This window comes from Protopterus annectens, chromosome 9.part0 (genome assembly GCF_019279795.1).
Source record: "Protopterus annectens isolate FY-2018-M chromosome 9.part0, PAN1.0, whole genome shotgun sequence".
Taxonomy (NCBI): Eukaryota; Metazoa; Chordata; order Ceratodontiformes; family Protopteridae; genus Protopterus; species Protopterus annectens.
The window spans coordinates 674,340,924-674,368,666 of NC_056743.1; the positions used below are offsets into that span (position 1 = coordinate 674,340,924).

The 27,743-nt window shown below is 41.6% G+C and overlaps 1 long non-coding RNA gene and 2 other non-coding genes across 3 annotated transcripts; all 3 read right to left on the bottom strand.

Moving 5' to 3' along the window:
* Window positions 1–1,270: 1,270 nt before the first annotated feature.
* On the bottom strand, window positions 1,271–27,512 carry LOC122810899. The gene is made up of 5 exons (XR_006366144.1): window positions 27,267–27,512; window positions 18,722–18,822; window positions 18,483–18,546; window positions 1,509–1,571; window positions 1,271–1,312 (listed from the first exon to the last, which is right to left on the bottom strand). It is a non-coding gene; the product is annotated as an uncharacterized LOC122810899 (long non-coding RNA).
* On the bottom strand, window positions 10,783–10,952 carry LOC122812570. Its single transcript, XR_006366536.1, has one exon. It is a non-coding gene; the product is annotated as a small nucleolar RNA SNORA81 (small nucleolar RNA).
* On the bottom strand, window positions 14,278–14,447 carry LOC122812569. The gene has a single exon (XR_006366535.1). It is a non-coding gene; the product is annotated as a small nucleolar RNA SNORA81 (small nucleolar RNA).
* Window positions 27,513–27,743: the final 231 nt, after the last annotated feature.

A 27,743-nucleotide genomic window follows, 5' to 3' on the forward strand; every position in this document is an offset into this window, starting at 1 on the left:
GCTACCATATAGGTGGCAATCCACTAAGCACAGAAGAGGTTATCAGGGACCTGGGGACCCAGGTTGACAGTGGCCTTTCTTTTGACACTCACGTTGCTAAAGTGGTTAGAAAGACCTTCTACATTGCCCACCTGATCATGAAGGGATTCACATCCAGATCTAGTGAGGTCATTGTTCCCCTGTACTCTTCACTTATCAGACCAATGATCGAGTACAATGCCCCATTCGGGATGTATTTCACCCGACATCTGCAGCAATTGGAGAGACCCCAAAAGTTCCTCACCAAAAGGATAAAGGGACTCCAAAATCTGTCATATGCTGCCAGATTGAAGAAACTCCAGCTCTATTCAGTCGCATACCGTCTGCTCAGAGGTGACATGTGCCTGACCTACAAGGCCATGTCCAACCCGGAATTAATGGACATGCTCCACCTCAAAAAATCCAAATCCACCAAAACCACTAGAGCAAGTGACTTAAACCTTAGCACGGACATAAATAGGACGTGCTGGAGGGATAGATTTATCACTCAGAAACTCCCTATGCTGTGGAATAAAATCCCAGTCCATGTGAGGCAGAGCACCTCGCTGGCTCTGTTCAAGAGAAATCTTGACCTGTGGATGGGAGATCGTAGGTTTACCCCGGGAATCATCTCTGTGTCACTGCTGGACAGAGGCACAACAAACTAATGGGCACAGTATTTTTTCATATAAGGGGTGGCGTAAGCCACAACAATTTGGGCTAGGCTTATAAATGCCTTAGGGCAGATAGCCTAGTATAAACCTATGAACCTATGAACCTATGACAAAGGACAGGTTTGGGTCCCACCTTGGTTAAAAGCAAGAACACTAACAGTGGCAGACTTGAGAAAAAAAAAAGTATTAGTCACTCCCCCAGTAAGTGCTAAAGCCACTTACATGTGACCGGATCAGAAGTGTCACCAATGCTACTGCTATTTCCACAACAGCTTTACTCTCAGCCTTGCTGGCTTGACTCAAGTCTGCCACTGAAAGTGAGGGAAAGGAACTTTACCTATGCAAGTCAAAGCCCCTACCAAATGCTGTACAGACAATTACAGCACCAGTCATGTGCACTCATTCAGCTCGATCCACCCACTAACCTATTAAAATCTAATAGATTTTTTTCTCTGCTCACACAAGAAACTGGCTCTCCATCTTGGTCATTACATACAAAGTTCCTTTACTCAGGAGACTGAAGCAACCAGCACATTAACAAAACAGAATTTGACTGAACAATCTTTGTACAAATTACTCACCTAAGATCTACTCTACACCAGGACAATCCCATTCTTTACCTGCAAGAAAGAAAAACAGATCAGCCTTACTCCCAACAGAGACCAGAGACCACTCAAACATAGTGCTACCTGGAATGCATCAGTGCGCTGCGAGATTACATCAAGTGTTGTCAGAGACTCTAGTCTAACGATTTCATCACTGCACTCCTAACTTACATTTAGGGTATAGAAACAAGCTTAAAAAAACTTTACTTACCACTTAAAACATGCCTTCTGGCTTTTGGCAATGTTGGTCTTTTACAACACATTTCAGATTCACCTAAATAGTGAGAAAAAAAGTTATAGAATACAACCATAAACTTGCCAACAATGACTAGAGGGATGCAGTTACCTAGCCATACTTCGTATCAGAGACTAGTCTGCAAATGTAGTAGCACTAGAATTATTTACCAGGGCCTGTTTCACCTAGACCTCTCACTTCCAACAGGACAGGTTTCTTCGAACTTCGGAAAGCTTCTGCCAAAACATTTGTACAATTAGATGGAAAAAGGTCACTTGATACATGCTGTACTGAAAACTGCTGTTAAATAGCCTTGTCCTCCAAAAGGGAACATGTGCCTACATGAAAAGCAACTAGACCAGTTGGTTACACACTCGATACTCTCTTAATGCTTAAACTGTACAGCAGTCAGGAAGAAAGAATATTCCAATCAGCACCAACTACAGCTGCTGGTGCAGTTTCATTAGTTAGCAGGAAGATATTCCCTTGAGCTGGAACTAGCATGTTTAGTTTTTCTTCCAGCAAGTATTACAGTAAAAATAGATTCTAACCATGTCACGCAAGCTTCTCCACCCTCCTAAATTATCTTTAAGGGTATCCTCATCCCCATGTGGCTGTAACCACCAGTGCAGAACCATTCAGCAGTTAGCTACACCCCAAAGACCACACAGTGTAAATCAGTGCCTCAAGCACTCCACAATCCCACTACTTGTGATTCCAGTCCCTGTAAGCACAAACTAGTGTACAGCATACATCATATGGGCAGTAGCAAACCCCAAGCATTACTCAAAAAAAAAAAAAAACATGCATACCCTTGTGGTGTCATTTAAGCTTCATTACATAGACAACCTCAACCTGTACTAAGTATTAAATCTCAGATCACAAGTACAGGTTTTAATGGAAATGAATTCCCAAATCAAATGCACATTTGAGGAACACTACCTCTCCTCTGAAGAGGAAAGGCAAAATGTGGAACACTTGCTGTAAACTTCAACTAAGCAGTTCAGTATTCTCAAAAATGTTAAAATTCCTTCTATGGATAAGTATATCAATTTGCAGTCTTATGGCTACCAGTGTTAGCTCACTCGTATGCCAATCCACTTCGAGCAGGCAACCTGCCTATCAAGGTTAAGGAGTGGTGTAATGATGTGTACATCAGCTAAACATACAAACTCGGGTGGACAGCTCTGCCCCATACACCCCTCCACCCCTTAAATACAAGTTTCCTCACCACTATAAAAGATAATGTAATTGCAATAAAAATATATATTTTTTTAAATGGCAAGGTTTGGCTAATTACAGACCTCCCACAGCATTATTTACTCAATGGGAAAGTGAGCTGGACTACACTGACCAATTTTCAAGCACAGCCTAGTTACATTACTACTACAAATGGAATGTTTACCTAACCATATATAAAACTAAACATTCAAGTCCACTTTCTAGAGGACACCATCCAGTAACTTACAAGAGGTAATCAGACTGTAGGCTAGGTGCCTTCTGCAAAGCACTTCCTTTCAGTTTACATAAAACTACTAGCAGTTACCTTCCCAGACCCAGAAGGACCCTCTCAGCATAGCCTAACTCTTGGTGAGCAGGTCCCAGTGGAGCTCACCATGGTCAAAAATCACTTGGTGGGAACAGACAATATCCCTGGTCATCTAAATAGGAAAAAACACTCTAGTACCACTTTAGGCACCAGGTTACATGCCAGGTGAGGCACCCAACGGTCACCACTTCATAACTGTGAACCATCAACTAACCCTGGAACCACAGGCCAAGTCTGGCAAGTCTAACATGCAAAGCCATAGAATCATCATAAGGACAATGGCAATTTACACTGAAACCACCCCAGTTCATCTTTAGGGAAAGGTCTTGCCTATTCAACCTAGTAAGACATCTTGGAGAGGAGCACAAAGGCTCTTGACGAAGGGAAAACTGTATACCACCTACCTTGACATAGCCAAGACATTTGATACAATATCCCATTCAAGTGTTTTTGACAAACTCGGAACTAGGCATAAATCCCTACATAACTCGCTGGACTCGAGTCATGAACAGGAACCAAGTCAGGATCAGTGAAACTACTTCCACCAGGAGACCAGTCACCAGCAGAGTACTCCAGGGCAGTCAGGCACACTCGTCTGGTATCTACTACTTAGAAATGGCTCACCAAGTTCACAGATGACTAAACTGGGAGTTACAGATCACCCCATGACAAAAACATCCTACAAAAGTTCTAACAAATGGAATGGTGCCAAAAAAAACAGATTAAAGCTCAAAAGCACAGTTCACTTGTGAAATCTACCCAGGCTAATTACTTTAACAATGCAACACCCGGATCTGGAATACACTAATCTGCTCTTTGACCAGCACACACAGCCAAAGACAGTTAAGAAAAATCATTCTAAGCAGGGTATGGCATCCTGGTCCAGGAAGTTCCAATACCCTTTAAAGGATATTTCTGATAGGGGCAAAGTAGTGGCAATGCCCCTTTGGAGTGTACCTGATCACTTGCCACAGGCTGCATTCCTCATCAGGATAATTGCGGTATGAATACCTCACCCTCTCTAGAGTCTTACAGGTTAATGAGAGACAACCTATGCCTGTCGCACAAGGCATCCTCAGATCCAGCCCAACAGATCTGTTGCACAACTACAAAACAAGCAGTCCTAGAAACACTAGATACAAGCGCCTAAACTTTGCAACAGAACAGAATATGCTGGAGAGAACGATGTCATCTCAAAGGGTTCCTGCCCTATGGAACAAGCTCTTATCTATACAAAGCAGAGCTCATCCCTGACTAATGAAACTTTGCTCACTGGATGGAAAATTGCAAAAAAGTCACCCCATCTGGCCCCCATGCCTCTTGATGGCCAGAGAGGGGCCAAGGAAATTAACCTCCGAACCCCAACTCCCACTACCCTTAGCTACCCCCTTACTAACATACCCCAGTGATATTTCAGTTTAGACTATACCATCTTGGAAGGCGGATCATGTTAGGCTGTACCACCTCATGTCAGTCTAGTGTTTAAACCCACAATAAAGAGCTGACATTTAATATGCATAACTGAATGCCTTTACAGCCAATTGGATGCTCTGCCAGTGTATAGCAACAGCGAAGAGAAAGCAGAATGTGAATTAGGAATTTCAAGTACTTAAGTGTGTAAAGTGCAATATTAGTCAGCTATTGTGTAAACCTTGTATCCTCAGTAAGGTTTGTGCAGGTTTTGCCATTCCTTTGGTGATGGACAACTTTAAACTGAATCTCCAGATTTCTTAGTGAAAAAGTCATGGGGCATTAGCAGTTTCTCACAAATGTGGGAAAGAGCTTCAAAGTTAGTACAATGAAATGCTATATCTTGCCCATTTGCCATACAAACACCAACAAAAAACTTTTACTACTAAATTATAAAACCACTGTCTGTTGGGTGCCACCACCTGTGTTATCATTAACATTACACAGGCCATATCACAACTTCCCTGATATTTTGCAGTCTCTAAAATGTTTGATTCTGATAAACTGACATCACAGTTTAAGACATTTGCAAAGACTGGGACTCTTACTTAAAATTTGTTCAGGTATTTTAAGCGGATGAGTAGTGGGTTTGGTTCAGTTATTTTAATCGGAGTGTAATTTAAAATGGTTTATAGTGGGCCTCCATTACTCAGCAATTGCACATCATAGCTTAAGTTAGGTTTAGTACAATGGGGCGTGTTTTCAATCACCATGCAGGCAGACTTTGCTACTTGCACATGGGGGTCAGTTACACTAACTTAGATAATGGGCAAACTTTACACAAGCACCTGGATTGGAGAACTATATTAAATACCCTGCTGGAAAAAGTCTGAAGTATTGCCTGCTGAAAATGAGTCACCCGCTTCACAGCAGCCATTGGGGAGTTGACAAAAAAACCTAACGGCTGCCATTTTTACATTCGCCAAGCAGCACTTCTGCCGTTTAGTGTGCAAAATATAAAAAAGTGTGGAAGTGCACATGCGAGTGAATGCAAGCTCAATCATGCAGTTATTTTACACTCTGTAAACAGCAAAAGTGATGCTTAGAAAGTGTAAAATAAAAAAAGTAAACTTAACAGTGATGAAAACAGGAGAACGAAGAGCAACAGCAATCCCTGGCAACAGCAGAGGTCTGCATACCTCAACTGTACAGATTTGTGCCTCATTTTTTGAGGCAGTCCTCAATTTGTTTTCTGGTAAATTGCTGGCAAAGCACTGAGAATTTAATTCGGAATGTCAGGCATTTTGAATTTCAGACTTCATTCCCTTCAAACAATGAATGCTAATGCAAAACCAGTTACTCAACTTTGTATACAAGAGCAATATTTAAAACTGTCCCAATTTTTGGGCCTTTCTTCCCCCACGTATGTCTTCATCCAGACTTATTCTAGAGGTTGAGGTATGCCACTGGACCTCTTACCTCAACATGGTTTTATATACATTTCTGATGTAAAATGCTTCCTCCAGCAAGTTTGAAACATTAGGCAGAGGAACCATTTCACATCAAAAATATATAAAGCCCATTATGTAAGAGCAATAACACCCCCTGGGTGTGTTATGTGTAATTAATGGCCTTCAGAGGTGGAGGCTTCACTCCTGGAAGAGGATTGCACACCTTAACACCATGTCTGGCATTACTGCTTGTGTATCAAGCTTCCCTCAATTTGCATGTTCACATTGTTAGTATTTTCCATTCCAACAGACAGTACTATTCATAACTTGTTTTCCCATACCTCACCATGCAGGCATCCAAGGTACTCTAAACAAAACTGGGTTGGTTATACAGCTAGGCTTGTAAACGCCCTGGAGGTCAATGGCCTAGTATAAACTTGTGAACCTACAAGTAACTACTTTATCTATACAATAGAGAGATTGCTCCACTTAATCGCATGACCTGCTATCAGCAGTATTGAGACCCATGGACTAAAGGCCAGTATAACTTGAATTAACCCCATTTAAGAGTTCAGTGCACGCACACACTGGAATATCCCACACCATTTAAAGCTCACCAGTCTGGCAACATCTAAACTATTACCAAAATTAAACCATTTAGATTTCTTACGGTGCTACATGCAGTAGCAGATTTTAAAATCAATATTAGACATCAACTTGCTGGCTATATTAGATTCTCTCCAGCAGCGTGAATTCAACTACATGGAAAACACTTTGCTGTCTAAACGTTTGACATTCAAAAACTGAGAAAACTAATAGCCTCATGCATATCAAAACTAGCCCTAAGTGGAGACATCCACCCCAACCCTGGCCCTACCATCTCCAACCCCAATCCTCATAATCAGACTAGAAACCACAACGTCTCCCATATCACAGCCAATAGAAAGCCAAGTGACTTCTACTAAGCCTAAATATTAGAAGTATATCCACCAAAGTCCATGAACTCCATACCACCATAGACTTGTACTCCCAGATAGTCATCCTGACAGAAACCTGGCTAAAATCTCACATTACCAGTGAGCAAATCCTCCCTACCGGTTACGGCATACTAAGAGTAGACTAGCTAAACAAGAAAGGAGGCGGTGTAGCTATAATATTTAAACAGCATCTAAACATCCAGATCTTAAAATCATCAGTTCCACAAATATGCACTGAAGAAATACATACCAACCTCAAAATAAACCAAAACATAATTGGATGCTACTTCCCACCTGGCCAAAACATCCCTCCACTAGAAAACCTCCTCGGCTGGTCTATCCACCATCTCCCCCAAGAAACTATAATTTTAGGAGATTTCAATATTGACAGGCAATCCTGTTCTGGCAACCATCCAACCCATCATGTAAACCTTCATGGCTTCACCCAACTAGTCCAGTCGCCAACCAGGATAAATAAAAACTCCAGCAAGCACACTACCCTGGATTGGATACTAGTCAGTAAAAGCCCTCAGTCACATATAACAGGCTGCTTATCAGACAGCCTCAGTGATCACTCCCCAACACTCCTACTCAAAAAATACCTATACCAAGCTAAACCTGTCATCTACCATCAAATACGTAAAAAACTAAACTTTAACCCACTCACATTCATCTCATCCCTCAAAGAATGTAACTGGCATCCTCTAAAGTACCTCAGTCCTGATGACGCAGTTGAATTTTTTTAATACTACATTCCTGAGCATCCTTAATTACCATGCCCCCATAAGACTTTCCAGAGACAAAGCACAACCCTCCCCATGGCTACAGAAAACCACTAAATCAGAAATGAAAAACAGGGATAAGGCTTGGGAGCACTGGTGCAAAACCAAAACCCCCTCAACTAGACAGAAATTCCTAGAACTACGCAATAGAGTCAAAAAGCTAATAAAAAAGTACAAATTCCAATACTACCAGTCTGCCCTAGACTCCTCCCAACACAGCCCCAAACAATTCTGGTCCTCCATAAACTCCATCCTCCACCCAGGTAAAGTCAGTACCCCTCCTAACATCCCTCACTCCTCCAAAAATATTGCTACCTCATTCAACACACACTTCACACAAACCATACTATCACTAGCTAAACACCACAACCCCACTCCCTTCCAACCCACACCTTCAATTAGTAATCTCCCCACTGCCTTCTCTTTTTCTCCTGTACCTACCTCCAACATAAAAAAACTCTTAGCTTAAACTTAATCCCACCAAATTAGCAGTAGACAACCTCCCAAGTGAATACCTACAAATCGCAGCTGATGCTCTGGCCTACCCAGTATCCATCTTGATTAACCGATCTCTGTCAGAAAGTTACGTTCCCACACTATGGAAAGTATCACATATAATTCCCCTCCACAGAACTAACCAATTACTGCCCCATAGCTATTCTCTCTTCACTCTCCAAAATACTAGAGATGCATTCACTCTCAGGTCTCTGACTACCTCCTTACTAACAACCTCCTTTCCAGTACTCAGCATGGTTTCTGACCAAACCACAGCACCACCACTGCCTTACTCTCCTTTACCAACACTATCCTTCAGCATAAAAACAATGTCTCTTTCTCCTCTGCTACTTTCCTAGACCTATCTAAAGTATTTGACATGGTCCCACACAAACAACTCATCTCTATCCTCAACCTATCCTTCTCTCAGACACCAACTGGTTTCAGAGTTACCTGTCTGACCGTCAACAATCCATTGTATGGCAGAATGACATATCTCCCCAACTACATGTCTCTATAGGGGTTCTCCAAGGATCCATCCTTGGACCCCTACTCCTCTTTTTCATCAATAATCTAGCCTCTGCCACCAAACATGGCACACTCATACAATACGTAGATGACTCTACCATCATCTGCTCAGCCCAGTCCCTACCCAAACTGCAAAAAGTCACACAGGAAGCCTTTTCCTCTGTTGAAACTTGGTTACCCGATGCCCAATTATTACTCATCCCAAACTAAAATACTCTTCTTCCAACCCAAACATACTCAAACCAACTCTCACTTTAACATCACAGCAAAAGACAACACCACTATACACCCAACAGTACACACCAAATTGCTAGGAGTGGAAATAGACAAACTAAAATTTGACATTCACATATCCATGACCATAAAAAAAGTCCACAAAAAACTAGGAGCGTTATACAGAAATAAGCAACTTCTCACCAAAGCAGCAAAGATTTCAGTAGCAAATTCCCACCTTATCTCCACCATACTTTATGCCTCTCCAATATATACCAACCTAAGGCAATGCGATCTAAACAAGCTAGAGACCTACTACAACAAAATCGCCAAATTCCCCACAGGGGCATCCTACCGTAGTCACCACTGTCTGTCACTTGCTGAACTGGGCTGGCTTGAACTCCCTCACCTCCTACAATGGTATCAGCTCTCACTCACCCACAAACTAGTAAACCATCCACTAAATGTCCCATCCCTCCAGAATCTACTGCAACCCTATCGCACCACCAAACCACTAAGATCCAGCAACAAAAATCAATTGCAGATCACTAAAGCCAATAACTTTGCTGGTGAAGAACTACTCTTGCGCCATAGCCAAATGATGGAACTCCCTCCCTCCCACAATTGCCTCCATACCATCATGCACCCACTTCAAAACATTACTAAAAGTGCACCTAAAAACATGCTGGCTATGCCCTTGCAACTCCCACTCTAATATCACCCACCCCATCCAACCACTACCTTTTCCACCCCACTAACTACCTTGATTATAGCAAGCTCGGATGCTCATAAGCCTACTACTTATTATACAGCAGGAACTTCTTATTGTAACAATTGTCAATGTCTGTTATGTACTTTGCAGATAAAGATTCTAGTTGTCTACTGATGTACTATGTTCTTCATTTGAAACTATGTTTGTAATTAATTGCTATGTTTGTAATTAATTGCTATGTTAATCGCTATGTAAATCCAATGTAACTACTGTCTGTATATTTTAATTGTGGTGCTTTTCTCCCCGGGCCTCCGCTGAAAATGTACATACATACATACATACATAGCTACATACATACATAAATATGCACTTGATACTATATTTTGAGAAAATGGTCATGCTACATTTGGTGGTTTCCAACATGAGGGCCACATTACAGTTTAGCAGTTTGCTTACAATGGCTACTTGCTGCAAAACCATTCGCTACGGTTGGTCTCTCCCTTACCATACTGCACTGGAACCATCTTCTGCAAATTGAAACCCTTTTTCATGTTACTGTGATTTGAATGTCATGCTGGGGAAGAAAAAACAAACAAAAAAAAACATGCAGAGTATAACACTGCCTAGCCATTAAAGTTAGCAGTTTCAAAACAAGAGTTCACAATAATAAATACTATGTTCAAACACCCAAAGATCAGAGATGCAGCTGAGAACCTAGTGTAAACTATGCCACAGTAATCCTCACACCTCTGAAACTGCGCTCTACACGCCACAGGCAAAGGATACCTGCAGCTGGTATCTTGAATACCAGAGACACTCAAAAAAATAGTGCGGTGCATGCACGAGTGCAGTCCAGAAAAGATGCCCCCACTGCAAATTTAAACTACAACCCAACACTATAACCCATCATATTTAAATGAAAAGTTGGAAGAGTTCATACGAGCAATGTACCTTAAAGTTACTCTAGATCAGCACTTTTTTACTCCATTATACAGAATAGTGTGACAAAAAACCCAATTTATTCAAATTTTCTTGGGCAGTGAACATTTAAAACAGCCAAGATTCCAGTGGTAGTCAGTTAATCCTGATATACCCTCAAATACTACCAAGTACAAGAATAAATAGTAGCAAACTTTCACTACACCATGAAACAGAACAGAGGTCATCAAGAAAGAGGTCCAGCCTGATCTCATGAAGAGTGTGCATTTTATTTTCTTTCCTGAGAATACCAGAGCCAGCCATTAGTGCTGGATATTGAAAACAAAGTTCTGCAATTTTAGCCATGTGCTTTTAACAGGAAGGAAAAAAAACAAGACATGGATTTCAAGAAAAGCTTCCTGCATTCAAATTCCTGTGTATGCAGAACCACGTGCCAAAATGCGGATTGAAGGGTTGCAGTTTGTAGAGGATAAAAGTTCTTAGCTGCTTCACATTTGTTTTGATTCCTTCAATCTCTGACCAAATATTACATTGCTCAGAAGTTCTCCTGATAACTTGTGGACAGTAGACTTGCACAGTTAAATGGGTGTGTGTGTATAGATTTTGCCAACCCCCTTTACAACACTTAAGATATTTTAGACCTGAATTGTTACAACAAAGCAGGTCTAAATCATTTAAGGTGGTCATGTATTACAAGTAATCAACTCCAATAATTTGGGACCTCATTAACAATAACTTAGAGGGACAACTATGCACACCAATGTGCATTTTATACCAATTTCCAATGCTGAACAAGTAGAGAAATTTTTCATTAATGCTTACATTAAGCAATAGTAGTGAAGCATAGTTAGGCCGTGGTGGTGCAGCAGTTAACATGTCGCCTCACAGCAAGAGGTTCTCTAGTTCGATTCTCGGCTGGAATGCCTTCTGTGTGGAGTCTGTATGTCCTCCCCATAGTTGACTGACATTAAAGACATGCAGGTAGGTGCGAGCGTGAATGGACATGCCTTGTTTGAAGGTTGGGCATTGGGCTGGCACCTTGGCACTGCAAAAATCCACTGCCAATCATTAGCAGACCGGAGTTCCACTGTGGCGACCCCTAACCAGGAAAAGCTGAAAGACAGTTTTTAGTGAAGCATACACCAATAACTTTTGTAAACTGCTGCTACACATACAGCAGCTTGTATGTTCAGCTGCACTGTTCAATTATCAGCCACTATTAATACTCCAAGACCAGCTCTGCATGGATGGGGAGAACCTTCTTTCTGCTTGACCCAAAAGGGATTTTTCTTACACCTGCAGCTGGGGGAAGGGAGGTGATAGGAATGCCTGTAGGCACACCTTCTGCAAAACCAAACTTTACAACCAGAAACAGACCCCCCCCCCCCAAGACAGCTCCTGCCACTGTCACTTCCATTAAAAGAGGTAGACAATTATGAAGTACAAATCAGCAGTTCAGAGGAAAGCAACTCCCCAGACCACAGAATAAACACTCAACACAGTAAAACAGCTGTGCTTCAATTCCCTTGTCATATCTGCTTAAGCATGTCAGAGACAACCCCACAAACTTGGCCAGAATTTTAACAGAAGAAAAACTAATCACTGAATGTTTGAGTAGTATTTGGTAAATGCACCAAACTATAAGAACTTTGTTTACGGAGTAAAGGTACCTCCCCTTAACTGTAGAGATCAAACTACGGCTGTCAAAACTAAATTTTTCAGCACCTGTTTTACAAACTTACAATGGACAGACTCTGGCAAAGGAACAAGAAATACATGCCCAGAGCTCTGCAAAAGGCCAAACCGTATTATACAACTTAGTAGAGCATGGTGTCTGGTAGTTGGTGCAAAGATACAGACTACAAGCAGTTCAGGTGGTACAGGCTTTTACTCCCCTCAGCAAACTACTCATTCAGCAAGTCACTTAGCTATTCCTTGGTTGAGGGCATCATGACTTTGGGCTTGGTTCTTCAATGGCTCCCCTGACTACAAACCTAAAACTCAAATGCTACCAAAGGTAAATACCTTAACTTACAGCACTCTAAGCTGTCGCAAAGCTTCTGATAGTACAAAAGCTCCATGAATAAATGTTCCTGCCATTTTCCTTGCAGGAAGGATGGCAATACACTACTGCCTAAATAACCACATGCAATGAAGGTAGGCACACCACACCCCTATGCAAGCAGTCTGCTTGTCCCCTTGTACACAGGGGATGACAGCCCTCTTCTACACCACACTGTACAACCACAGAACTGAGGCATATCCCCTTAGCGTATCCATACTGCCCAGTTTCTGGTGCAAAGGATTTTTTTTGGTGCCAAGGACAAACACCCCAGTCTTGAAGTTGCAGCTTTCATTACATGTTTTATTATGAATTACTCGGGAGCAATTAGTCTGGTATCTATTGAAAACATGCCTTCCAATCAGCAAAGGCAGCCACTGTGTGCTAGCTATAAGTGAGAAACTTTCACTCAAATTTGAATCATTAGGTATCAAAACATCTACCAGGACCACATGAAAACAAGTATACTTAAGCAAAAATATCCACACTTTGCAGTCTTAGCACAAATCACAAACAAGCACTGGACAGTGTCAATGAAGTCAGTCAATTACCACAATTTGTTTGTAAGTTCTAAAGGCAGTAAAGCAGTTTTAATGGTAGTGGTGCTGCTAAACATTCAGGAAAAAAACTCACATTTTATATACACACACTACACATTTAATTTGTCCAGATTTGTTAGCCTGAAACTGAAATTAATAGCTGCATTAGGGAGACAAATCTATGTACAATTTATAGACCACATGCAAACTACCAAATCTGAAATATGCAATACTTTTGACCACTATACCTTACTCTCAGCTTTAAGTGCCCAACATTCAAGGGCAAAAGCCTAAAATATCCCCACCTGTGTTAATTTTTCCAGTGGTATTCCAATCCTTTAGCAGAAGGAACAATTCTATTTCTAAAATACTTTGGAGACATGACAGCAGCCAAAGCTAGATGCCCCTTTTGAAAGGACTGCTGTTGCTGCCAGACAATCTGGATGTACTGATAGAAATACCATTTAAAATCATGCAGCTGCCCTATGCTTTCATAGGCTGAATTCCTTCCAAAAAACTGGGGTTTGCCTCTTTATGCCACCTAAAAAAACGTAAAAAGTATTAAGTTCTAACTTGTGCAATGCCCCTCATCCCACATAAATATGCCCAATGGCCACATCACCTACTACCCCCAAAAATCTAGCCGCCTTGCTGAATTCACTTAGTTTGAAATACATTTCTTTAGCCATTTTTCAACTTATTGTACACAACCATAGCCAATGCAAGCTATACCAACTCACCTGATGACTGCTCCCCTTAAGAAAAAAGCCTTTTGGCTATCACTTCCACTGAGTGACTAATGTGAAACTTTCTGCCACCATTCACTGCTATTCCTAACCCTCAAGTGCTCACTGCTGTGACAGTTTATGCCACTAAAATTGCCCACAGAGTCCTGACTTCCAAGACTGTTCACGTGCAGGTTTTAAGGTCACAAGTTTCCACACATTTACATCTGCAGTAAGCACAAGACTGGTTGTACTTCACTCAGTAAACATGGAGAACCCAACTATATCCCAGAACTTGTTCACTGCTGTAAAGTAAATTCCAAAATACTGAAGACCATCACCTACAAGACTTGCAGCAAAATCATGTGTTGCACTGTCTCACGAGATGAAAGACAATGGACATTAAGAGATCCGTCCTCATCTCATTTTGAAGATACTGCATTTTACTCCTTTCTGTGTGTACCAGAGTGAGCATTATTGCAGAACTAGACTAAGCTTAGTTCTACAATTTTAGCCTGCTTTAACAGGAAGGAAAACAAACTACTAAAAACAGAAAAGCTACTTAGAAGCCCATATGCAGCACACCATACAATATGCCAGTCTGCAGGTCACAGGTGGAGAAGAACAGGTGGCATTCCCAGTCACTTCCCAAATAATGCTGCAATACCCAACCAAGGAGCAAGCTATTCAGATTACTGCAGTATAGGGTTAAACAGAACATTCTGATGCAAACTGTTACATCTTATATTTATGAAATGGGGGGGGGGGGGCTACACACCTTGTAGTCAGTTCTGGTACTAACTTTAGTAACAGACCTCGGTGAGTGTAGGGTAAGCAATGTTTCAAAAACTTGCTTGATACATGAACTACCAAGTACATTAAAAAGAGTGGGACAGGTTTATGCCACCAGATTTGAAAAACTTGTAATCACTATGATTTTTCAAAGTCCATCAAGGAAGGAAATAAAGTAGGCCAAAATTATGGACAATTTGGATATAAATTCACACATTTACAAGACTGAATCCAAGCCAAAAGTTGCTGAATACTTCAGAAAGCTAAACAGAATACAGTCATATAAACATTACTTTAAGGATATCCACAATGAAATATGCGTGGTGGTCTGAATAGGTCAGAAATTAAGTTTACATATGACAAAACAGTTAACTTTACACAGTTTCAAGACAACGCTAGCACGACTTGACTAAATATCTGCATCCGCCACAAAATGGATGAAGGATACATATATGACCAAAGCAACAGCAAAACCAGTCACAAATCTTCAGTTGTTGTTGTCTTTCGGCTTTAGGGGTCGCCAGAGCGGACCTCCAGTCCGCTAATGATTGGCAGTTGATTTTCACGAACGCCGAGGTGCCTGCATGACGTTCAACCTTCAACGAAGGCACGCCCATTTACGCATGTCTTTCGAACGCCCACCCAACCGTGGGAGGTACATGCAGACTCCACACAGAAGACACTCCCCGCACTCCAGCCGAGAATTGAACGGGAGAATCTCTTGCTGTGAGGTAACAATGCTACCATAGTCACAAATCTTCAGTACAGTACCTAAAGCCATGCACGTGCTCTGGAGTGTGTGATATTCCCTTATGGTAAAGGCTGCCTACTTTTTAATGTTTCTTCCCATAACCTGCATAACAACACATCTTTCAAATATACAACTTATAGCAACACCAAAACCAATAGCTGAATTACCCCACTAGCAATATTTTCAATGTGAAAAAACAGGCCTGCCTCCATAAAAATCCTTATTTTATTGGAACATGGATTAAGAGCCTTTACGATCACGATGAAAAGCTTTAAGAGCTTTGTATCAACAGCCAGCAGACTGCTTTTGGTAAACAGAAGTACAGGTAAAGGATTCTGGAATTAAAGTGTTAACTTGCCTATTAAAGTTCACTACTCTGTAGACTAAGCCAGTCCAAAGATAAGCCACTAGGCCTATTTGCAGGATACCCAACTGAACTCTACCGGCAACCAGGTGTCCCCCCCAATCCTGTATAACATGCAAGCAATGATGCCAGACAAGGTGTGTAGGGTGCGTGTTAGTGTGTAAATAATACCCACCCAGGGGTTTTTGAGACTGACACAGCAAGCAGAGGGTTTACACCAATGGAAGTGCATTACACACCCTGTTGGACATTGTGCCTAGAGAGAATGAGATTTTTATTACTATAGTATATTTGATATAAAATAGTTCCTCCGCCTAATGTTTCAAACTCTGTAGTGTTGGAGGAAGCATTTTGCATCCAATACATTTAAAAAAATAACCAGGTATTTAAATGTTTTGGCCCCTTGCTCTTAAATTCTTTTGGTTGGCAGTCATTGGAGATTGAAGTTATTAAACATACATTTGATCTTGACGATTTCCTTCAGAAAACTCATGAAATTCATGCCAATACAAATCCTTTACTTAAGCAACTTACAAGAGCAATAAAAAAATCTGTTTTACAGCCTTTGTTCCCCTTTTAGGCTTTATCCAGATTTCTTCAGTTGAAAGGTGAAGATGTATGCAAACCTCTTTCCTGCTGCTGCCAGCAGACACCCCCCCCCCCGGCTCAAGAAAAATGCATGCTAATGAAAACCCTGTTATTTTAGCAACTTAAGTTTATAAGAGCAATATTTAAAATCACTTAATTTGTGGCTCTGTCCAGATTTCTTGTGCCAAGAGGTACACAAAGCTCTTATGGGATGCTGCTAAGGATCACCAGTCTTCACTTTCTCACACACCTTCTGTTTTCATGCACGCACTCAAGACAGCAAACTTCAGATTAATTTTACATCTTACTTTCATACACGCAAATGCATATTACACTTGCAAAACAGCAGAAGAGCTACTTGAGTATAAAATACCTCAACTGCTCATACACTATTTTCCTTTGTTTTACATAAACAGTTAAGACTGCTGCTTTTGTCATTCATCACAGTTCATCTTGACCCCACTGTTACAGCAGAACTCTAGCTACTCTTGTAAACAGGCCACTGCCTCTTCTTTAGCAAGCTTAGCCCTTACAGGAGGCAGAGAAAAAAGCACCCGTTCAGGGGTCAATACAATCATCTCACTTAGAAAAAGTGTACTTCTGAAGCCACTAGAGAGCAAACGGCTACCAAGGACTGCAAGTCTTTACAATTGTGAAGCCTTCCACAGTTGTTACAAAGACATACATCTGGAGCCTTTCTCCCTGGGCCTCTGCTGAAAATTGGGTTTGTTCCAAGTTAGACTTTCCCAGTTAAATGTTAAATAAAAAATTCCACTCCCCAGCAAACCCTGACCACAACCCACCAAATCAAGGATGTGGGCAAATACTTAAATATTTGTGTGGCTCTTACTAGTCTCATGATTTGTCAAGTCATCACAGCAGTTCTACAACTTAACTAGTACATAAACCCAGGCAGTGAAGATTTGGGAGACATAAGGAAACAGCAAGGGAAGAATTCCAGCAAAGATGGATTATGCAAGAATACCTCCAAATGTCAGGCATGAGTATTGGTAGGAGAGTAGCACGGAATTAAGTAACAGCAGACATCCTAACCCCCAATGTAGAAAATGGGGTTCAGTTACTTTGATAGTGTACCCCACAGCAGAGCTCGAAGCTGTAACCACTTTCATACAGCAGTCCTCTCTTTACCAACTGGGTGGCAATTACCACTGCAGTCATCCTTAAATATACACATTTATCTGTATAAAACATACCCTGCTGCTTACTCGTTCAGCTCGGAAAAAAATCACTGGACCAAGACAGTTCACCACAGTACAGCATTTGAGGTGAAAAGGTGCCACACCGCCTGCCTCCTGGTAGAATGAGATTATTAAATTAAAAATTACAAGATGCTTCAATAAACTGCAAATGTACCAACTATTGCTACACAAAACAAGACCTGCCTGACAAAGGAGCAGGTTTGTGTCCCAACTTGGTTAAAAGCAAGCAAGCACACCACCACAGTAAAAGGGGCAGACTTGAGAAAGTCCTTAAAACTATTTTAACTCAGTCGATTTTAACTTATCAGTCGCTCCCCAACAAGTGCTGATGCCACTTACAGGTGACCGCATCAGAAGTGCGGAAAAGGCTACTGCTATATCCACACCAATGGCTTTCACTGTCAGCACTGAAGGTGGGGGACAGACAGGGCCCAAATGCTGTACAGACTAATACAGCACCAATCATGTGCACTCATTCAGCTCACTCCACCCACCAACTTACTAAAATCTGCAAATACATTTTTACCTCTGCTTACACAAGACAGTCTCCCCATCTTGCTCATCACATGTAACTTCAGTCTCCTGAATGAAGAACTTGCAACTCAAATAGCACATCTATAAATACAATATTTGTCAATGTAGATCACTAAATGTTTAAAACATTGTACAAATTACTCCCCTAGGGTCTACTCTACACCAAAGCAATCCCGTTCTATTTTTTGTCTTGCAGGTAAATCTTCAACCTGCATCAGTACACTGCAAGATCACATCAAGTGTTTTCAGAGACACTTACTTCATCACTGCACACCTAATTTACATTTATGTTACAGAAACAAGTCTAAACTTGACTTACCAATTAAAACATGCCTTCTGACTTAGAAGTCACGCTGCTCTTTTACACCACATTTCAGATTAACCTAAGAAGTGAAAAAACGTTAAATATAGAATACAACCATAAAACTTGCAAACAATGATGACTAGAAGGATGCATCAGTTTAACAGCTCTTTAAGTCATATTTCGTATCAGAGACTCTAGTCTGCAGAATTCATCATAGCATCATTTTTTTTTTTAATATAAAGGGTAAACTTTACCTGGGCCCATTTCACTTAGACCCCTTCTCACTTCCAATGGGACAGGTTTCTTTGAGTTTCATGTTTAAGATGGAAAGCTTCTGCAGAAACATTCCTGTAAACTAGATGGAAAAGAAAGAGGTTACACTTGACAGCACTATTAAAAATATTTTATAGCAATACAATCTTGCCCTCCAAAAAGAAAGCAATTTTGCCTACATGAAAACCTTGACAGACCAATTGGTTACACATTTGATACCATCAATGCTCTGACTGTACAGCAATCAGTAAGAATCTATACCACCAAGAACTACAGCTGTTGGCACAGTTTCATTAGTTAGCATGAAGATGCACTGGAGCTGGCATGCTCCATAAAAGCCTTTCACGTTTTTCTTCCAGCCAGCATTACAGTAAAAACTGGCTTCTAATCATGTCATACACAAGCTCCTCCAGCTTCCTAAATGATCTTTAATCCTAATTTTGAAGGGCGCCTCCATCCCTTTGAGAAAGGGTAACCCATGGTGGCTATGTCAACCAGTGGAGTACTTGACTGAGCACACTACTTGCAAGGCCAGTCTGCAGGCACTAAAACTATAATATACAGCACCCCCATATGAGCAGCAACCCCCAAGTATCACTCAATTTATGCACACCCCTATGTTGTGTCATTTATACTTTACTATACAAATGAGATTGTCTAAGTAAATATTAAATCGCAGATCAAGTACAGGTTTTAATGAAATCAAGCAAAATGTGGAACACTTGCTGCAAACTTCAAATAAGCAGTTTAAGATGCTCAAAATGTACATCAGTCATAGGAACAGCAATCAGTCTTATGGCTACTAATAAACGCTTATCTCACCCATGTGCCAATCCACTTCAAGCAGTCTACCTGCCTAAAGAGGTTGAACAGCATAAAGGATTTGTGCATGTCACAGTAGGAATGCCCACGCATGCACAAACTTGGGTGGACAGTCCCCCCCCCCCACCATGTTCCTCACTATAAAACTAAACTAATGTATTTGCCAATAGAAACCTAAATATTTTGGATGGCAGGATTTGGCTAATCACAGACCTCCCAGAGCATTACTCATTCAACAGGAAAGTGAACTGAACTTTTCTTCAAGTATACCCTAGTTACATTAGCACTAGAAGGTTAGTTTATCCTACCTTATACACAACCAAAACATTCAAGTCTACTTTCTAGCCAACATTGTCCAGTACCTTTATCAGTTTAGCCAACCAACGTTAATACTGCTCTCTACAGCAACCAAATTTGGCTGCAGGCTGGCTGCCTTCTGCAAAGTACTTGCATGCCCTTCCTTCAGTTTACATCAAAAAGGAGACTAGCAGTTACCTGCCCACAACCAGTAAAACCCTCAACACACCAACTCAGTGAGCAGGTCCCCAGTGGTGCTCAAGGCCAAAAACTAATGGGCATAGGCAATATCCCTGGTCATCTCCTAAACAGTCTAAAACATGACCCTTTTGAACCACTTGAGACACAGCCACAGAACAGGTTACATGCCAGGTGGAAGACCACAACAGTCACCTTCATACAGGTGGACTACAAACTGACATTGGAACTAGCTTGACAAGGGTAACATGCAAAGCCACAGAACAAATCATAAGAGACACTAGCAATAGACCATGAACCCACCCCAGTTCAGCTTTAGAGAAAGGTCTTTCCCATTCAGCCTAGTAAGACTTATAGGAAAACCAAGGCTATGGATACAGGAAAAATGGTGTATACCACCTACCTCGACATAGCCAAGACATTCAACACAAAACCCAAAGTGTTCTTGACAAACACTCAAACAAGACATAAATCTCTACACAACTTGCCAGACTGCTGGCTCAGACAGGAACCAAGTCAGGATCAGCAAAACCATCTCCGTCAGACCACCAGCAGAGTATTCAGCAGAAGTAGAGCATGTTATCTGCCCCAAGTTTGCAGATAACTAGCTAATAGCACTTTTCATTTATTCTCGTTGGCAAAGTAGAATTCCCCACCAACTACAGTATTGACAACACTCCCCTAAGCTCAAACCCAGTGGTGTGAGATGTAGGAACCCAGGTAGATAGCAATCTGAACTTAACCCACCAAGTTTCCTCAGTGGTAAGGAAAGCATTCTACATTGCACACCTCATGAGTAAGGCCATCGAATCCAGGTCTAAGTATGTTGTAGCCCTACTGTACGTGACCCTCATCGAATCCAGGTCTAAGGATGTTGTAGCCCTACTGTACTTGACCCTCAGACCACTAATAAGAGTGCAATGCTCCCTTTTGCATGTATCTCAACATACTCCTGCAGCAGCTGAAGAGACTACAAAGAGGGTGGTCACCAAGAAAATACAGGACCTCCAAACCATGACGTACGTGGATAGACTAAAAGCCCTGTCACTGTATTCTATCGTATAGGCTGCTGAGAGGAGTCTTATGCCTGGCCTACAGAACAGTCTCCAACCCTGCCCTGATGGATATGTTTCACATACTCAAATCTGATAGCACAAGAATCACTCAACTCTAGGGATCCTAACCTAGCCTGTGACATTAACAGAATATGCTGATGAGGCAAATATGTCATCCAGAAACTGCCACTCCTCTGGAACAGACTTCCAGTTCACATGAAGCAGAGCTCCTAACTGATCCTATTCAAGCGCAACCTTGGCAGATGGATGACCACAAAACCCCAGGGGTGGTATCCATGTTCCTTGTGAACAGGGGGAAATCTGTGTTGACCATAGACTAGCTCTGAAAAATATGTTCACTTAATAAGGACAGATGGGGGCAACTTGGGATTAACATGGCTAGGGATCTAGGGCTGCTAGCCTAGTAACCTCCTATGAACATACAAGTGCAAACAAACTAAAGGTCTGTGGCTAACAAAGTTTGATGGTGCAAACCGAGCAGTCACAGACTAAATGTCAGCACCCTACAAGAGAGTCTTGCAAATAAGTGACTGGTGCCAAAGTCACAGCCTTAAACTCAATGCAAAAAATGTATCCCTTTCGGCAAGAGCAATGTTCCTGCCAACTACCATATCAACACCACTTTAAGTACACACTGGTGAGAGACTTTGGCACACCTTTGATCAGGTCTTCACAGTGGTAAGAAGGGCATCCTATATTGCTCATCTCAAAAGTAAAAGTATTGCCTCAGGAAAAAAAATCTTCCCTCATCAGGCCAATAATGGAGTAAAATGCCCCTTTTGGTATGCACCTTTCCAAGCACCTGCAGCAATTGGAGAGACCACAAATGTTCCTCAAGGAAAATTAAAGGTCTTAAGCATCTGTCCTACACAGATCAGAAATCACTATTCTGTTTCATACAGACTACTCAAGAGGCCATCTCTGCTTTGCATATAAAGCAATATTTGACCCAGCTTTATTTGAAATGCTGCATATCCGCAAGTTAAATAGTACACTGGCTACTTGGTCTAATGGCCTTAACCTGGTATGTGACATTAATAGATCCTGCTATTGGGACAGATTTGTCTCCCAGAGGTTACCACACCTTTGGAACAGACTCCTATTTCATGTCAGAATACCTCTGACCCTCTTCAAATGCAACCTGGACAATTGGATAGGTAACCTTAAATTCATCTCATGGATTCCACCATGTCCCTTTTAGACAGGGGTGATAGGTGGCAAATGCTGATAGTGGAAATAAGGGTAAAACTTGGCTAGGCTTGTAAGGGCCCCAGGGTCATTAGCCTAGTAACCTCCCATGATCTGGTGTCAGTAAAGATGCAATCATACTGGCAAGAGTTGATCCTGATAAAATTGTGGCAAAAGGAAGGTACAGACTATTGGATGTAGCAGAGAGTGTCTGCTGAAAGTTATTCACTGTACACCAGGCAGAAGCAAATTTATCCCAGTGATCAGGAGTGTAGAAAGGCAGGTGAGAGATTCAAATTGTATCCAGCTGTCTTCAAAGGGTTTTTCCCCTGGAGAAATACTTTGACAAGGTGGAAAAAAAACATATCCAAAAAAAGTGAATCTGCAAGCAGAAGGTTGAGACCTTGCCAGTAAGACCTTTTTGAATGATCTGAAGAAAAATGCTTCTGAGCATTTATATAGATGCATGGAATCAGGAATAGCCAACAGGACAAAACCATCCTCCACAAGAAGATTAAACCTGTCTGGTGGATATCTGTAACAAACTATATAACAAAAGGAAATTGCTGTCCTGGACCAGAAGGAGCAGGTGCCCAATTGGAAGCAATCTCTCCTTAGCCTGAACAAGCAAATAAGAGCACTAGTGAAATCCTCTAAAGCCAACTTAAAGTCCAAATTGGCCACATCTACTAGAGATAAGACCTTCACATATTTCCGCAATCTCAAAAGGAAGCACCCAGATCTGTTCAAATCTACTGGCCAAGGACACCACATACACAAATGTGCTAGATATAGCACATCTACTGGCAGATGAACTTGGCAAAACTTCTCCCTTCTGCCCCCCCATCCCTTATCTCTAGGGAACAGTTCATCACTACCCTCTCCAAGGCAAAAAAATACAGCATCCATAGGGACCGATAACATCCCAGGCTGCACCCTACATTAACTCAGGCATGAACTTCCATCATTAGGCACCCTACTCAACCAAAGCCTCAGTACCGGCTTTGTCCCAGCCAAGTGGAGGACAGCCACAGTCACCCCTTTACACAAAGGTGGAGTATTCACCGATCCAGGAAATTATAGACCCACCAGCCTAACCAGCCTGATCTGTAAGGCCACGGAACGGATCATAGACCTCATTAACAGGGACATTGGCAACCTCCAAATACTTGACCCCACACAGTCTGGCTTTGTCAAGGGTAGGGTCATTTCTTAAATCTAGTTGATGACTAAGACAGTCAAAGCCATGGATGAGGGGAAGACTGCACACCACTTACCTTGACCTGGGTAAAGCCTTAAACACCATTCCCTACTTGGGCATAGTAGATAAAACTCAACTAGGCAATCAATCCATATGTTACCAGATGGGTAACAAACTGGCTCACTGATAGAGCCCACCTAATCAAAATAGGGGAAGCCACCTCAAGCAACAGACCCACAATGAGCAGTGTACCCCAGGGATCAGTCCTGCAGCCTGTTACTCAGGATATACTTCTCAGAGGTGCAGGCCAAAACTGGTGGGTTATGGCAAACCATGTTAGCAGATTACTACAAAATGGGTGCAGTCATTAATTCCCTAAGTGATATGGACATCCTCCAAGAGGGTCTCACCCAAACAAGTGACTGGTGCCAGAAACAGCCTCAAGCTGAATCCCAAAAAATGCATCATCCCCTTTGGGGAGGGTGAAGTCCCTCCATACACAATCAGTAGTGAGGGATTTGGGCACCCATGTTGATGGCAACTTGACTTTTGACCACCATGGGATGGGAGACAGAAAATGCACCCCTAGGATTCCACCAGTGTCCCTGCTAGACTAGGGCATCAGATGCTGACTTTGCTAAACTCTTTGCTAGGCTTATAAGGGCCTCAGGGCCACTAGCCTAGTAATTTCCTATGAAATAAACAAATACAAAATGGAGAACATCTGGCATGAAAGTTAAAACCAAGACATTTAGAGACATACAGAAAAGTGACGAGGTGCAAGAGAATGATCAAACTAGATAAAATGAGATCTAGTCCACCCAGGCTATTAGAACCTGCAAGACAAGGCTGACTTGAAAATCAGGATACCTTTTTAGTGGCAAGACAAAAATCAGGATACCTTTTTAGTGGCAAGACAAAAATCAGGATACCTTTTTAGTGGCAAGATCACTACTACATCACACTGATAAAATTGGCCTGTACTCTAACAAATGAATCCTGTTGGAATGCTAGAATAGAGGTCTGTGCATGGTTTTGAGACCATTGTTTGCCCTTTAACACAAGGGGAGAACTATGAGATATCATTTAGCCAAGTAATGCAGAAAGGAGATCTCCACTATTGAAAGTGTCTAGCTACAGTGGCCATCTATGCCTTGAAATACCATTTGCTACATTATCATTTCAATTGGTAACAAATACCCGCCCCCATAACAGATTTAATTTTGTACCCTGCCAGGGATTACTATCCCTGCAAACTTTTACTCAGACCTACAAACCAGGCTTGGCCAAGTGAAATGCTAAAAAGGTTGCTTTTTCAGTGCCTACAAACTATAATTATCCCCAAACCACTGGCGTACGGGTGGGACAGGAAGGGTAGATGCAATGTGTGCACATAAAATGCACCTTTAAATGTGAGATCAGAATTTATACTGCAGTATTTACTGTGTATATACAGTCACAGCCACCAATTACTATAACAAAACAGAGTAGAGTGGAGAACCAAGACTCAAGTTAGACCTGTTCATGTAATGAAAAAACCTAGCAGTGTGGGATGAAGATTCAGGCAGTGGTAACCTGAGGATAAATTACCATACCTTATTAATGCACTTTAAAGAGGTGAAACTGGGAAAGGTCTGCTGCCATTGACTTGGCAGTCCTTTAACCAAAAGTAAAAGGATGTGTTGACCAACACAAAGGTAGCAATTGCTTTATTCATAAAAAAAACAAGTGGGCTAACATTTTAGTTTATAGACTAGAGTAATAGTTTCTGACCACACTGCCTAGTGTCTTATGGACTTTATAAAACATACATGCAAACTGTAAATATACATACATCCATCACTACGAATACACAAAAGTACATATCAAGACACCATCAGTTTATTCACGCTGCCAGGACCAAGGCAGCAATCACTGTGGACCTGCCACAAGCCTTCTCATCAAACCTTCAGTTGTAGAAGACTACTTTACCTTAGTATACTTTTGGTTAAGACTGCTGGACAAATATCCGCTGTAGTAAACTAAAACCTTGGTTTGCTTTTCAGTGTCATAACAGCAGGTTCAGAGTAAATACAGACTCATCAGCTGTTCTCTTTCGAGACGTGTCCTCAGCTAGGCATGGCACTTGATACACATCTGCCCCTTCATGCATTAGCTTAATTCTTATTTTCTATCACAATTTTATACCATCCCTTTTTCAGAAAAGGTTCATCTTAAAAGTTCTTCCCTCACAGTGACTACATCTCAGTCTCATTCACAAGTCATCTTTCCAAATTGCCTGAAACTCAAACAGGACAACACAAGACATCAAAAATGTCAAGAACCTTTGAAATGTAAAAAGGTGTAAAGCCATTATGCTGTGATGGCATTCTTTGCCCATGAAGGTTTTCTTCCAAGATATTGGCATTTCTTTTCACAAGTATCCTATCCCAAATGACACTGCAATAACTTTAATTGCAAAGCTTCTTAGCAGCAAGCATATATTTGCAAAGTTCCTACGAAGCTTTTTGGGGAGGTGGGGTACAACTGCCTTACTACTGTTGCTTACCTCTACCCCCAACAACACTACTCACAGGTGTCTCAAGTTTTGCCTAGATAAAACAAAACTGTCCACCATTAAGACCATAAACAGTAGCCACTTAGATGACAGGGCACCAAGGACAAAGATATTTGGATGCACTAATTTGACCATGTACACATCTTTATTCAGTCAAATCAGCTCAAAAACAAAAGGGTGTACACAGAACAGACACTGGTCTTTGTATTAAAAAGCCACTGATCAGAAAACATTGTTTCCATACATTGCCATCATTTCATAAAGTGACAAACTGCACATGCAATTTTCTATGCTAGCTAGCAGCAGACTGAAAGGACCATAAAGGAGAACACCAAATGCATTTTCTCGCAATCAATTATGTACTTAAAATTGGATATACTACCCACCACACACCAGACAAGTGGTGCTAGTTCAGTCTCTAGTCTTGACACATAGCTTGTAAAGACACTATTTAGCACAAGCACCGCTGACAAATATGCAGTGGTGGTGCTGCGGTAGCGTTGTCGCCTCACAGTAAGACGTTGTCCTGTTCGATTCTCAGCTAGAGCGTCTTCTGTGTGGAGACATGCATGAATGGGCATATCTTCATTGAAGGTTGTGCGTCAGGGCCGGCAACTCGGCACGTAAAAATCTACTGCCAATCATTATCAGACCGGAGTTCCGCTGTGGCGACCCCTAACCAGGAAAAGCCGAAAGACACAACAACCGCTGACAAATAGAGACATTAAAGCTACATGCATCATCCTGCAATCATGGGCATGATTCCCTGCATGTTCAATTGCTACACAACTGAAAAACAAACAGTTATGTCACCCTTACATATGGTAACTTGTGCCTAGTGGACTTTAACAGCACACTTTGCATACAAGTGTAGTGACTGGGTGGGGAGTGAGTTACACATCACCAGCACCTTTCCTATAGTTAATGCCATGAAGTCAGAATAACACCCACTATGATCTAGTCAGTGCTTTTGCAAGTCACCTCTTCAATCTAAATATATTTAGCCCAACTATGCCACAATAATGCTGTAAAAGTGCATGCAGACAGGCAAACTATTACAGTGAACCCCAAATCCAGTACAAAAACAAAAGACAGCGAATGTAATATTTCCCCAACCTTAACCTCCTAGGCTAAAAGTCAACTATAAAATACTTTAAATGGAGACAAAGACAGCCTTACCAACTCACCTTCAGACGGATGTTCAAAGCCAGTCAAAGCCTGGAGTAGTTCTGGTTTAAGCAGAGTGTCAGCCTGGAGAAGTTCTAGTTTAAGCAGAAAGTCCCCGAAGCCTGAGCTGTGACTAGATACAAAAGAGCCTTTCACATCTTTAGCAGGCTGATCAGCCCATTCCCCAGTAGTCTGGTTCTCTACTTCATAATCCAAGAGCTCATGGTCATTCTCGGCCATTGCTGATCAACTGTGATGAAAAGGAGTTGTTTCTGCAGAAATGAGAGATTTAATAAGTTCAAAATCAGATTTTGAGAGCGAAAGCGATTCAGACTGCAAACACATGCCTGTAAGCGGCAAGGGTCAAATTAGGCATACAGGTGTATGTAGCCAACATGAAGCTGGCAAATACCAACATTTCAAAAATCATTCTGTGTTGGGGAGCACTTACTAGCCAGGTGCGCATTTTTTCTAAAATGCATGCCTGGCTTTCACCC